The sequence below is a fragment of the Rhinolophus sinicus genome, linkage group LG14 (genome assembly GCF_036562045.2).
Source record: "Rhinolophus sinicus isolate RSC01 linkage group LG14, ASM3656204v1, whole genome shotgun sequence".
Lineage (NCBI taxonomy): Eukaryota > Metazoa > Chordata > Mammalia > Chiroptera > Rhinolophidae > Rhinolophus > Rhinolophus sinicus.
In genome coordinates this window covers 39,534,321-39,546,690 of record NC_133763.1, presented here as the reverse complement: position 1 = coordinate 39,546,690, position 12,370 = coordinate 39,534,321, and positions in this window count along the sequence as shown.

The following is a 12,370-nucleotide window of genomic DNA, read 5'->3' as shown; positions in this document are numbered from 1 at the left end:
TACAGGCTGCTATACTAGTGTGTGTTCCCTGTTGAGCTCTTAATGCAATCTCCTTGGGTATCAGCCTGCTCACTGTGGGGTGGCAAACACTCCTCTTACTGAAATGAGGCACACAAGTTCTAGCACCTAAATAAGCCAAGAAATCTACTTCTTTCTCCATAAACCTATTTCCAGATTATAGTCCTCAAAAAATAACCAGTCCCATGAGAATTAAAGACTAAAGAACTAAAGAAGAGTAAAGAAAAAAGAAAGTGAAGAAAGTGTTTTTTGTTTTTGTTTTTCTTCAATGTTTAGAATAGAACTAAATGAATGTACCCATCTTAGAAGGCGCCTTCTCAGAGCCTCTTCATATTGGAATAAACCTCAATTTACCCAGTTTCCTCCTAATTACCTGAAAAACTAGGGCTCTAGTGTGATGAATCTCAAGAGAGGTTACAATGGGAAAACATGAGAGTCCTAAACTAGAGAGAGAGAAACGGACACCTATCACCTGGGCCCTACCCTGTCATGTGATTTATCCCATTTTAAGGGAAATGAGGGTATGAAGGAATCTTGGGCTCCTCCTTGTGGTCAGCATCTGCCATTAAGTAATCATCCTCAATTTTATGAGAAAAATAAAACTGAGTAAATAATGGGTTTGCATTTTTATTTACTTAAATAACTGTGCTTTGGGGAAACCCAAGCATTCACACCATAAAATTAAAGTCAAAACAGTCTTATCAACCAGTTAACAGTTTATTTAAAGTTTAGTTCAAACATCTAGCAGAAGAGAACACTCTCAGGAAATTTAGATTTACCACACCAAATCTATAATTAGCACTTGCTGTGCCAGTGATACTGTCTCTCTATTCATAGATATCATTCCTAATCCATACCTTAGTCAAGTGATTTGAATGTTATTATCACTATCTTACCGAGGAGGAACTGAGAATAAAAGAGTTTAAATAACTATTTCAAGGTCACAAGATCAGTAAATATCCAAGACAGGATTTAAACCATGGTTGATCTAATTTCAAAGCCCCGTGCTCTTTTCTGCTATGCCGTGTGGCTTCCAATAAATTATGACAAATATCACAATGTTGAGAAAATTAAAAACATATCATTGATGTTTCAAATCTCAGCTTTGCTATTATTGGGGATGCTGTTGCTATTTATGTGAGGATGGCTGAAAGTGGGGGGAAAAATGAGTCACTGTATATACATCACTGTCGCTAATGTAGTCACTCTCTCCAGAGCCTGTCACCATTTGTAACTCTGCCACTTTCCTTCACCAGCTGTCCAGGGCCTCTGCACAAAATAAGCCAATCTATATCCGATCACTAAATTCCCAAGTTAGTTGGCTGTTTGTGCCCTTCAGTATCCTCAGTTATGCCGCAGAGGTTGAGGTTGTTTCCAAGTCTGCACGGTAGATCATCTGTTCTGCATACCCAGAGCCCCTGAACAGGCCGCTGTTGGATGCCTGGAAGCAGCAATTTGAGCAAAAGGACCAGGACTATCTCAAAATTTAATGGTCTTCCAAAGGTGCCAGTATAATTTGCCGGGAAAATATGGCTGGTTCTGCAAGAAATCAATTCATGTATTAAAACACAGGAATAGGTGGTTTAAATATTTAAAATCATTTGTTTTATCCTTAAAATGTATTTTCCTCCAGATTGAGTTGAACAAATATTCAGGGAATCACATATGCCAAACGTATGACAAGACGATTGGATGCTGAATGTGTGGATGGTTTCAGTAAATACACTTTGTCCAGACTGAAGTTGTTTAATTCTCATGGGATGAGAGGGTGGGTGACGTGTGGTTGTGACCGTCCTGGGGTTGGGGGAACATCCTTTCCCCCAAATGGCCTAGCTCTGTGATTTCTTCACATTTGGAAGTCAAATGCCAGAAAATTGGTTCATTTGCCTGCTTGCACGGTGTTTCAATACGACACTTGTTGGTCCTGTTTGTTCCCTGGCTTCCTCATACTGCAGGTCACATGCCATGCACTTCTCCACACACTTCATGCTCAAGTAAGGCCAAAGAGCAGCTGGGCAAAGACACTCAGAGAGCTTGGTGAGTCACGCCATACCTGTGTGCCTCTTGTGACAGTGGATGATCGTCTAAAACATCTGAGCTAGAAGGGAATTACAGCAGTCGTGCTGCTAAGATTGGGCAATTTGGAATCCTTGCTGTGAGTTACCACCGACTAATTTAATTCCACTGTTGGTAGAAAAGGTTGCTTTTTGCCCGAGTTATGAAAATAATCACATCGAGCCTTTTAGAACACACTCTTTTATGTGGATTCCTAAGCGTCAGGGTTTTGTCATTTGATCACACACTTCATCAAATGCCCTTCTTTCTGGGACTTGCTTTGCACGATGCTGGACAGAAAGATTTGGAGATTAATTTGAACTCTAATGAAAATTAGCTGTGCTGTTTGGTTTTATGTTGTGATTGTCATTACGCAGGTCAGTACTAATGATGTGTCAGGCTCTCTGTGACAGTTTGCACACAGATAGAGTTTACTCAGAGCTCAGCAATGCCATTCTTAGACGATGAGGAGGTACTGAACTGTCAAATGGGGACTGCACAGGTGACAGCTGATGCATTTTAAAAGATAAGCTCCTTAACAAAGTGAACAGGCTTTTCCTCCTCTCCTCCCCGTAACAATGAACTAATTTATTTTATCAAAGTTACTAGTGTGAACATAGTAAACATTTTCCCACCAGATTTTTTGAAATCCTTATGAAAAGAAATGTAATATCGTATGAACCTTTCAGAAACTATTTAATAAAAGAAAGTATTTGTGCTACATTGCAACTTAATTGTCTTAATGCTTTTTGTGATTGCAGTTAATTTGTGTGGATACTGAATTGTTTCAGGCAAGAGAAAATAGGTACAGATATTCACAAAAGGATATTTGTTTAAATATGACAAACAATTCCATATTAATAGATTTTTATAATTTCATGTCTTAAATAAATTTCTATTATTTCTTACTTTGGAAACATAAATGCAATTAATAAAAGTAGAATTAAATTTTAGTTCAGTTCTTACTTTATATTACCAAGACAAAATTATATGAAACAATTCAGAAAAATATGCAGCTTTTGCTAACTGATTTCAGTATATCTTGTTTTTTCTCCTCTAATCATAAATTTACAGGCAATATATGCTTGAGGCTACAAACTTATAATAATTTCTAATATATGTTAGCATTTGAAAGATTCTTCTGAGTCATTGGGGAATGATGGTTTGCTTGAGAGCTTTTTATTTAATCTTCCTTTGCAGGAGATACAAAGTCCTATTCCTAAGGTAAACCATTATCTTTCATAATAGTTTAATAAGAATATATTTACATATGTAAAAGTATTTTAGGAACTCTATGTTTTAAGTTTCTAAAGGTTTATTTCATTGTCCTACCGGCATTTATTTACATTAATCTACTAATTTAATATAGATTTTACGTTATTGGAAATATGATTTCAATAATGATTGGATTCCACAGATTATATTAAGTAGAATAGGCCAGACACTACAATTTGGCTTAGACATAAATGAACATAATAGCATTTACACTGAAGTCACTTAAATGGTATTCCTTTTACCTTCAGGCCAGTAGGGAATGCAATAGAACTAGAGATGATTGACATTTTTTCCTAACCTCTCTGTCCTTTCCTCATGAAAATGCTTAGCTACTTCTGAGCAGCACAGCTGTTGGACAAAGCACAGGGTCTAAGAGGTTGTGCCTTTGGGAGGGCTAACAGAGAAATTCAGCCAATCGAAAGGCAAGCTGGAAAATGTCAGATGAGATATGCCAATCACCATAAGAAAGGTGATGACCCAAAGAGGTGAGAGTGCCAACTTGACACTGAACTCAATCTATGAAGCACAATTCTCTTGCTACTGATTTCACTTATTTATCTTTGGTATCAGTAGGGACAGTTGCAGAACATATGAGCTGACATGTAGTTAATGCTTCAAAAATGCTGCAAAAACATCTTTTGTTAAAGAGAAGGTAAATTTCTTTTACCAAAAGAAAGACTTTAGCTTATCATATAAGTGAAAAAGAAAAACAACTTCTGAACATAAATTTTTCTATGCAGGAAAAAATGACACGCATCTCTCTACCCTACTTTAAGGCAGCAGAGTTATATATTATATTGTGAAGATATAAAAAGGTGATTAATACAAAGAGCATGTTTTCTTTTTCCTTTTTTAAATGTTGGAAGCATTTTTGCCTGATAATGTCAACAATTTAATTGGAAACAAACATTACTGTATGATAAAAGTGAAAAAACACACACACATAATTATTGGATTAATGCAATAGCTATTCAATGTCCAGTGTGAAGAGATAGTTTTACTCTAAATTATTAATTTGCTTTTAAATTGCTTTTCCATTTTGATTTCCTTTTTTAACAGAAAAATATTAGAACTCATTGCTACTATTATTGAACTTGGGTCTGGCTGCTTGCCACTCATAAGCCAATAACCAAGAAACAAGAGTTGATGGGCGGAAATCAGGTTTATTCAGGGGCTGGCACCCTGAGAGGATGGCAGACTATCATTCCAAACATCTCCGAAGTTCTGGACCCACCAGAGGAATTTTAAAGGGGGGGGGTGGTGAAAGGGGAGTAGGGGCTCCAGGGAACTGAGAGAAAAGCTTGTGTTTTTTAAGTCATAAATAATGCTTTTTCACATCAGGCTCCTGGGCGCCAGCAGCTGGTCATAGGGGCCTTGGAGATATTCCTTTCTGCAAAATAAATTCATAAATTCTGGAGATCCTGAAGTTATCTCCTCCTGCTTTCAGTTTGCTCAGCAGACATCTGAAACTGATTAAAAAGAGGGTCGGTCTGCATCATTGGTGGAATTTGCAGTTTGGTCTCTGGCACCTGGGTTATTTGGGAACCAGGTCAGCTTGCTTTTACAAGATCCTCCCTGGAACACTTTAAACAAAGGTTAGAGCCTCTACAAGTATATGTTGCTACCTATAAGTAACTAGCAACAGAGCATAGAGGTCTGGTTAGTGTATAGCAACAAAAAGGAAGAATAAGAATTAAGAGCTTGCAGTTTCTAGTTATATTACCTACCACATTTGCTACTATATTTACATTTTAACATTAGTTGCAAAACGTCCTGAGCTATGTAATGTTACCAGTTACATTGTTAGTAAGTTATATAATCTCCCAATTACAACTAAAAATAAATGCCAGGTGTTTAGATCCCAAGTCATTAAAATTTACAGGATGGGCTGGGGCCGACCCTGGGGCCATCTTATTAATATTCCACATAAAAATCACAAGCACACGGAGTAAAAACAAGAGGGGGCAATCAGAAGGAAAAAAAAATGTCTCTTTTATGTTCCTGCTTTTCTGTCAGCCCATGTGCTCTTCTTGGTTTTTGTAGTTGCATGCTGACCAGTAGTAGAACTTATTTTGCAAGCCTCTATGGTAATACAAGTGTTGGAATGCATATCTTCTATTTAAAAAAGAACAACCTGAATTCCATTTGTGGGGGTGGAAAAATGATTTTCTCTCAACCCTTTTAGGCTCTTGGTTGAAACTAAGTGCTGCAAGCCGTCACCTTAAATACCATCTCCAGACAAAGACAAAAAAAGATCTGGGCATAGGGTCGGAGCATATGAGAGCAGGTTGTTATGCAGATTTAAGTCCTGGCCCTGTCCATTGATATGAGTTTCTAGATTTAGTTATTCTCCCCTTCCTGGTTCAGCCAGGGAGACCCTTTACAAATACAGATTTCCCTTATAAATGCAAATGTCTCTTATAAAAGGGTAACTTCTACTTGGTTTTCAGAGCTCTTCCTGTGACTGCAGTTTCTTAAAAATAATCTGCCTAAAATAATCCTTATGCCAAAAAGGCATATTTTGGGGTGACAAATTCTGCTCCCTTTTACATTAGATATTAGAATGTTTTCTCCTAAACATGAGAAGGGAAAAAAAGAGTAGAAAACTGTAACTGCAGAACCAGCTCAGAATGGTCCTGTCCTGTTTAAAATGATTCTGAGTTGCTTCTCAAAGACAATAGAACAAAACTGCAACCATGTTTCCCCGAAAATAAGACCTAGCCAGACAATCAGCTCTAATGTGTCTCTTGGAGCAAAAATTAACATAAGACCCGGTCTTATTTTACCATAACATAAGACCGGGTATAATATAATATAATATAATATAATATAATATAATATATAATTAATATAATATAATACCAGGTCTTATATTAATTTTTGCTCTAAAAGATGCATTAGAGCTGATTGTCTGGCTAAATCTTATTTTCCGGGAAACATGGAAGTTATGTAGCTGAAGCATTCCTGCATGAGAGAACTTTAACCTCCAGCTGCACAGGGAACCAAAGTCTCACCTCCCTCCCCACCCTGGAACTGAAGGACAGGGACAAAACTGGAACTTGAACCTGAACCCTTTCAGAAGGGAAGGCTCAGTTTTCCAGGAAGAGCCGGTGCTGACACCCTTTACCATAAATGAACAAGCTACAAGGTGCTTCAATTAAAACTTGCCCCCCAGCACTTCTGCGTACCTGACCAGGCTAAACCCGTATGACCTGCCTCAACCCCACATCAGGGAGTTTGGGGTTTTCCAGCACCAGGTGCCCCTTCTCCATTATGTAGTTCTATACAACTAACACCACTGTCACTGCACCCTGGCGTCAGCGTAAGTGGCTCTATGCAGCACTGGATGGACAAACTCTTTGCTCTGTTACAAAATCTAGATGCTTCTCGGAACACATTTATCAATTCAAGCTGTGAGAAAACTAAAATAATTCAGATTTACAGATGTGTTTTAGCTGCTTTTACATTAATTGTAGATTTTTTTAAATTCTTACTTACCTTCCAGGAACCTTAGAATCTGCAATTTTTGAATTCACCTCACTTTCTAAATATGATGTGGAGATAGCAGAGGGACTTACGTCCAGGGCAGGAGGAATGCCAGAAGGCCAGGAAGAACGCTGGATGAGCTGACCACAAGAAAGCCACCACCCCCTCACCCCTACACAAAAGTGCAGAAGTAGGTAATTTGTATCGCCTTTTTTACTCCTTCCAAGAGATGGAAACCACTGTTTCTCATACGAAGTTGATGAAGGTTGGACAGCATACAACCTTCTTGGGTGGCAATAATGAGCAAGCCATCATCTTGCCCGAATAGCGCATGCACAAACATGTTTACCAGGCAACAGAGCAACTAAAGAAGGCCTGCCTTTAAAAACAAAAAAACAAAAAAACAAAAAAACGCCTTTCGTGCAAGCCTAATTTGTCCCCAGCTTATACAAGCAGCCAAGCAGAGCCAGCCCTCAAGTCCAGAGGACCTTCCTTTTCTCTATGCTGCCTCCCTTGTGCCTAAACATAAGCTTAATAAAATTTGTCTGGAAATTTTCCTGGGGATTCCTCTCGATTTCTATCTTGGGAAACCCAAGAACCCTAACACCCTTAACAGTGTCCTCTTCATTGGCCTGTATGAAGATGCCTAATTTAAAAATGCTCCGTGAATAGTTGCCAAGTACAGGGGATGACCGTGGGAATGAACAGTGGTGCCGGGTGTGGGGCATGGAGTTGAAATCCGTATCTATTCCCATACAATTGCCTTTCCATTAAATATCCGTGATCCCAGCAAAAGACAGCCCTGTTTGTGCATTACCCACCTACTCAAGGACAGTACTCTTACAAGTGTATCCTCCGACTCCTGCATTATCAATTTTTCCATCTTCACTGTCATTTGAGGGTCACCCAAACATGCTATAGCATTTCTTATGTTAAGTAAGAATGAACCTTGTATCCCTCCATAGCTCCAGTGTAACTTCTCTGCTCCCATTTACATAAAACTCTCAAATGACTGTGTTTTATCTTTACGCATTATCTCTTGAACTCACAACGTCATGTTTTTTTCCTAACCATGCCATCGAAACAGTTATTATGAAGGTCACAAATGACCTGTAGTTAGTAAATACAATTTTCAGTTCTCAAGTAACACCTTATTCAAGCACTCAGAAGCAACTGGCAGAGGTGATCATAACTTCCTCTTGAAACATTTTTTCCACTTATTTTTTAAATTGTATTATGTTTTATCTGACCCAATATAGTTAAAATAGTATCCTTCCAACCCATAATCAATATTTAAAAATTACTAAAACATATTACTTTTCTTTTTGGTGCTAAATCTTCCAAAATCGGGGTATATTTTATTCTGTACTCACAGCACTTCTCAAATCAGACCAGCCGCTTTTCAAGTGCTCTATGGCCACACGCTGCTGGTGGCTGCTGTGGGGACAGGCAGCTCCAAGCCTTTCCTTGCACATCTCCACACCCCCACCCCACCCCACCCCCACCCCACCCTCACCTCACCCCCTGCGCTGTGCTCTCCCACTGAAGCAGAATTCGAGGGCAGGGTCTGCATTACACCTCGTCCCATGCTTGCTGGGCCCTGTTCCACCTTGGGACCCCTGTGCACTGGCCCCTGGCTGCCCTGGCTCCTCGCCCAGGGTCTCTGAGGGATTCATCCCTACCTGCCACGTGAGCTCCGGCCACGTACGCGGGTCCCTCCCACACCACGCCAGCATCGGATGCCCTTGCCAGCGGCACGCCACCTGCTGGGAAGAGGCCCTGCCCTAAGGCCTCCGCCATGTGGCCTACACCCACGAAGCCCAGAGCGGAGGGTCAGGCCCAGCAGCCTCCACTTACTTTTGAGTCATCGCTCTTATCTGTACTCCGGTTACCTCTTTGGAGGCTTCTTCTCATACTTCATTGCTCCACCGTTTTCCTCCTGCTGACTTCCCGACTTTGGACAGCCTGAGGTCCAGCCGTCCCTCCTACGACACACATCCACTTCCCAGGTGACGTCATAGTCTCCCATGACATTAAACAACGTTTATTCTGACAACCAAGTGTACCGCTGAAACTCAAAACTCTCTCCTGAATTCAACATTTGAAAATCAAATTCCCTGTTCAACATTTCTATTTCAATGTCCAATAGACGTCTCCAATGAAATATGTCCCAAGATGCACTCTTGATTTCCCTCACCAAAGGTCTTTTGCATTCTAATAAGAGGCAGTTCCATTCTGTCAATTGCTCCAGCCCCAAATCAGGGAATCCTCAATATTTTTCTTTCTCTTATACTCCAGTCTTTTCACCTTCACCTCCTGTCAATTCTTTCAATTGCCCCTGCTATCAATCTGATCTAAGATTCCTAAATTCTTACCTGGGCATTTGCTGTAGTCCTCTAACTGCTTTCCCTGTTTCTGCTCTTGCCTCATCCTCTTCATTGTTTATTACCCTCAAAGCAGCCATAGCTATTATTTAAAAAAACAAAAAACAGTCAAATCATAGGATTGTTCTGCTCAGACCTCTCCACTGCCTCCCATCTCACTGAGAGTAAGTTAGAGTACTGACTAACAGTCTACAAGATTCTATATGATGCAGGTCTCTGGTTTGACATGAGAGCTCTTTGATCCTTTTCTCTACTTTGCTCTTTCTGCTCCAGCCATGATGACCTTCTTGGTACCCACCAACATGCTGAACCTATTCTGCTCTAGGTTCTTAGCTCCTGCTCTTTCCTCTGATACAATACTTTTTTTTGTTTGTTTGTTTATTTGTTTTTGCAAAGTGCTTAGTTTTCTCTGCCACTTTCTTTGGGTCTCTTAACTTATGTGACTTTATCAGACAAAGTCTAACCATACGCATACTAACCTGATACTTTTAAAAAATCCTGTAATTCTCTATTTTCCTTTATCATGGCTTACTTTTCTTCGAAGCATTTATTGGATGTCATATATTATACATTCACTTGTTTACAATTTTAATGTCTGCCTCCCCAACACATAAATGTAACAGGCTAATGACTTTATTTGCACTTTGTTTCATTGTTATATTCTCACTTCCTAGGACAGTGAATGATACATGGTAAATGCTAAATAAAGATGTTAGAATGATGAATAAATTAGTAAAATAATGAGAGAATTTTTTAGTATACTACAAGATATTTCTGTTCATATTAAGTAGTTCTATAATGAATTTTCTTTGGGTACAGTTTTTCCACCAGCAATATAGCAATATAACAGCATATCTATCAATATTTATACATCTAATACATCTGCCATGTATACAAGAACATCGAAACCTGTGAAAAAATATAAATATATTTCTAATTCATGAGATATAGTGGTTTGGAAATTCTATGAATGATTTTGGTAAACACAATTTGGATTTTTTTTTATTTTCTATGTTTGCGTGTATGTATGTATGTACGAGCATGTATGTATGTATGCTACAGGATTTTCCATGTGGCACAGCTATTGATGACTCCTTTCTCTTCCAGCATTTCCAAAAAATCTGTTTGACAATTCAGGCTAGATCTTATTAGGGTGTTTTTATCACCGTGTTTGAATTTTGGAAATAAATTACTTAGTTTAATTTGAATATTGATGCATTTATCCACCACCTCACTTTAAGTGACTCTTTGATTCCCTGTTATTGTAAAACCAGTATTACAGTGGAATTGCCATAAAATCAACATTGTTTGTCAATCCCTTTTGATGTAATTTATAAAAGGCATAAAAGATAAATTCACTGAAAATTTTAAGGATTTAGTTACTGTGTGGGTATTAGTTTTGAATTCCCTCTTATTTTCTTGTGTTTATTATTTTACTACTGTGGGCTCACATCTGTGGGAACTCTTGGAACAGAAGTTCAAAGACACCAGTATTGGACTGGAGATCCCCACACCTTCTGCCTAGGTAAAAACATTCACACATGTATGAGTGTGTATCTATGAAAACTTCTGTTTGATTTTTCCTGGTACTGTCAGAAGTACCATCTCAACTGGATGATTTGAGGATGTAAACATTCAGGGCCTAAACACACATGAGGGTGACTGATGCCCTTAAAATTCTAGGGAAGAGGAAGAAGTTTGGCTTTTCTAATTTTTGTTTTTGTGTTGTTAATCTCCTCTCCAGAGTACACAAGAAATGCTGTCTATTTTCTAAGTTCATCACTTTCCTCAAGATACATCTTTCCCTGATTTTATATTTGTGAGGAGAGATTTCTCTTCTGCCTCATCACCTAGCACAAGCCCAAGGCTCATCCCATAGCACCCCTCTCTGCACGGCCCCCCTCCCCCCCGCCCCCACCCATGTAATCTCTGGTGGCATTAAGCTCTAAACACTAAGGCTGAATGCCATCAGTGTTCTGTTTTTGTTTTTGGCAATTCTCCCATCTCTTACTTTCCTGGATGGTATTCTTGCTTCAGCGCTAGTTTCAAATAATTCTGTGTTTTGGCAGTCTCTTCCATTACTTGAAAATAATATTTTTAAGCTTTTGCATGTCTTATAGGCAGTAAATTTGGGGGATCTCCAACCAACAGATCACTTTAATCAGAAATCCCCCTTTTTAATTTTCCCTCTAAAATATTGTTTACTTTTGTTTATATTTGTTTACTCTAGCATTTGCATACGGTTCTCATTGATGGAGTAAACTGAAATAAAAAAGAAATCAGGATAGTTCTGTTTTGTGATTATTTTTTGATAGCATGATTTTTGTTGTTGTTATCTAGGAAGAATGGCTTTGAACAGCATGTTATAGACTGTGGATGCTAGAAATACAGCGTGGGGAATATAATCAACAATGTTGTAAAAAAATGTGTAAGGTGCCAGATGGGCACTGGACTTATCAAGGGGGTCACTTCATAGACTGTGTAGATGCCTGACCAATGCGCTGTACACCTGAAGCTGAAGTAGAATAATATTGTATGTCAACTATAAAGAAAAAATATATACATATATATTCATGGGAGGTGGACTATAGCATAAGGAAGACAGTCAATGGTATTGTAACTGTTATATACGATGTCAAAGGGATAGTAGCTTGGGGAAGGAGGGTTATCACTTTGTGAGTGGTGTAAATATCTCACTATTATGTTGCTTTGTACACCTGAAATTAATACAATTTTTTAAAAAAGAATTATGCTGGGAAAAAGAAAAATTCAAATTGTTGTAGTAACATTGATGGCCATTTGATTGAGAAAATTCCTGTGACTGAGGATAAATTGGGATTTCATATTAAATTAAGGAGATATTCACAGTGACTCTTAAGTCAATTGTTCCCTATAACCAGGCACTCTTCAAAACTTCCGGCTTACATAATAAAATACTCTGATACACCAGATATCAGGCACGAGATGATGTTATTACATTTTAAAAGGTATCTGTAGATAAGATAATCATTCACTTACTATATAGATTTACCACAAATGGTATCAAATATTAGCATATTAAATAATTATGATTGTTTAAATTCCCAAAATAGGACAAATTTATCTTTTTAATTCTGGAAAGTAAGTAAATTTAGCTTTTCTTAGATCTTTTC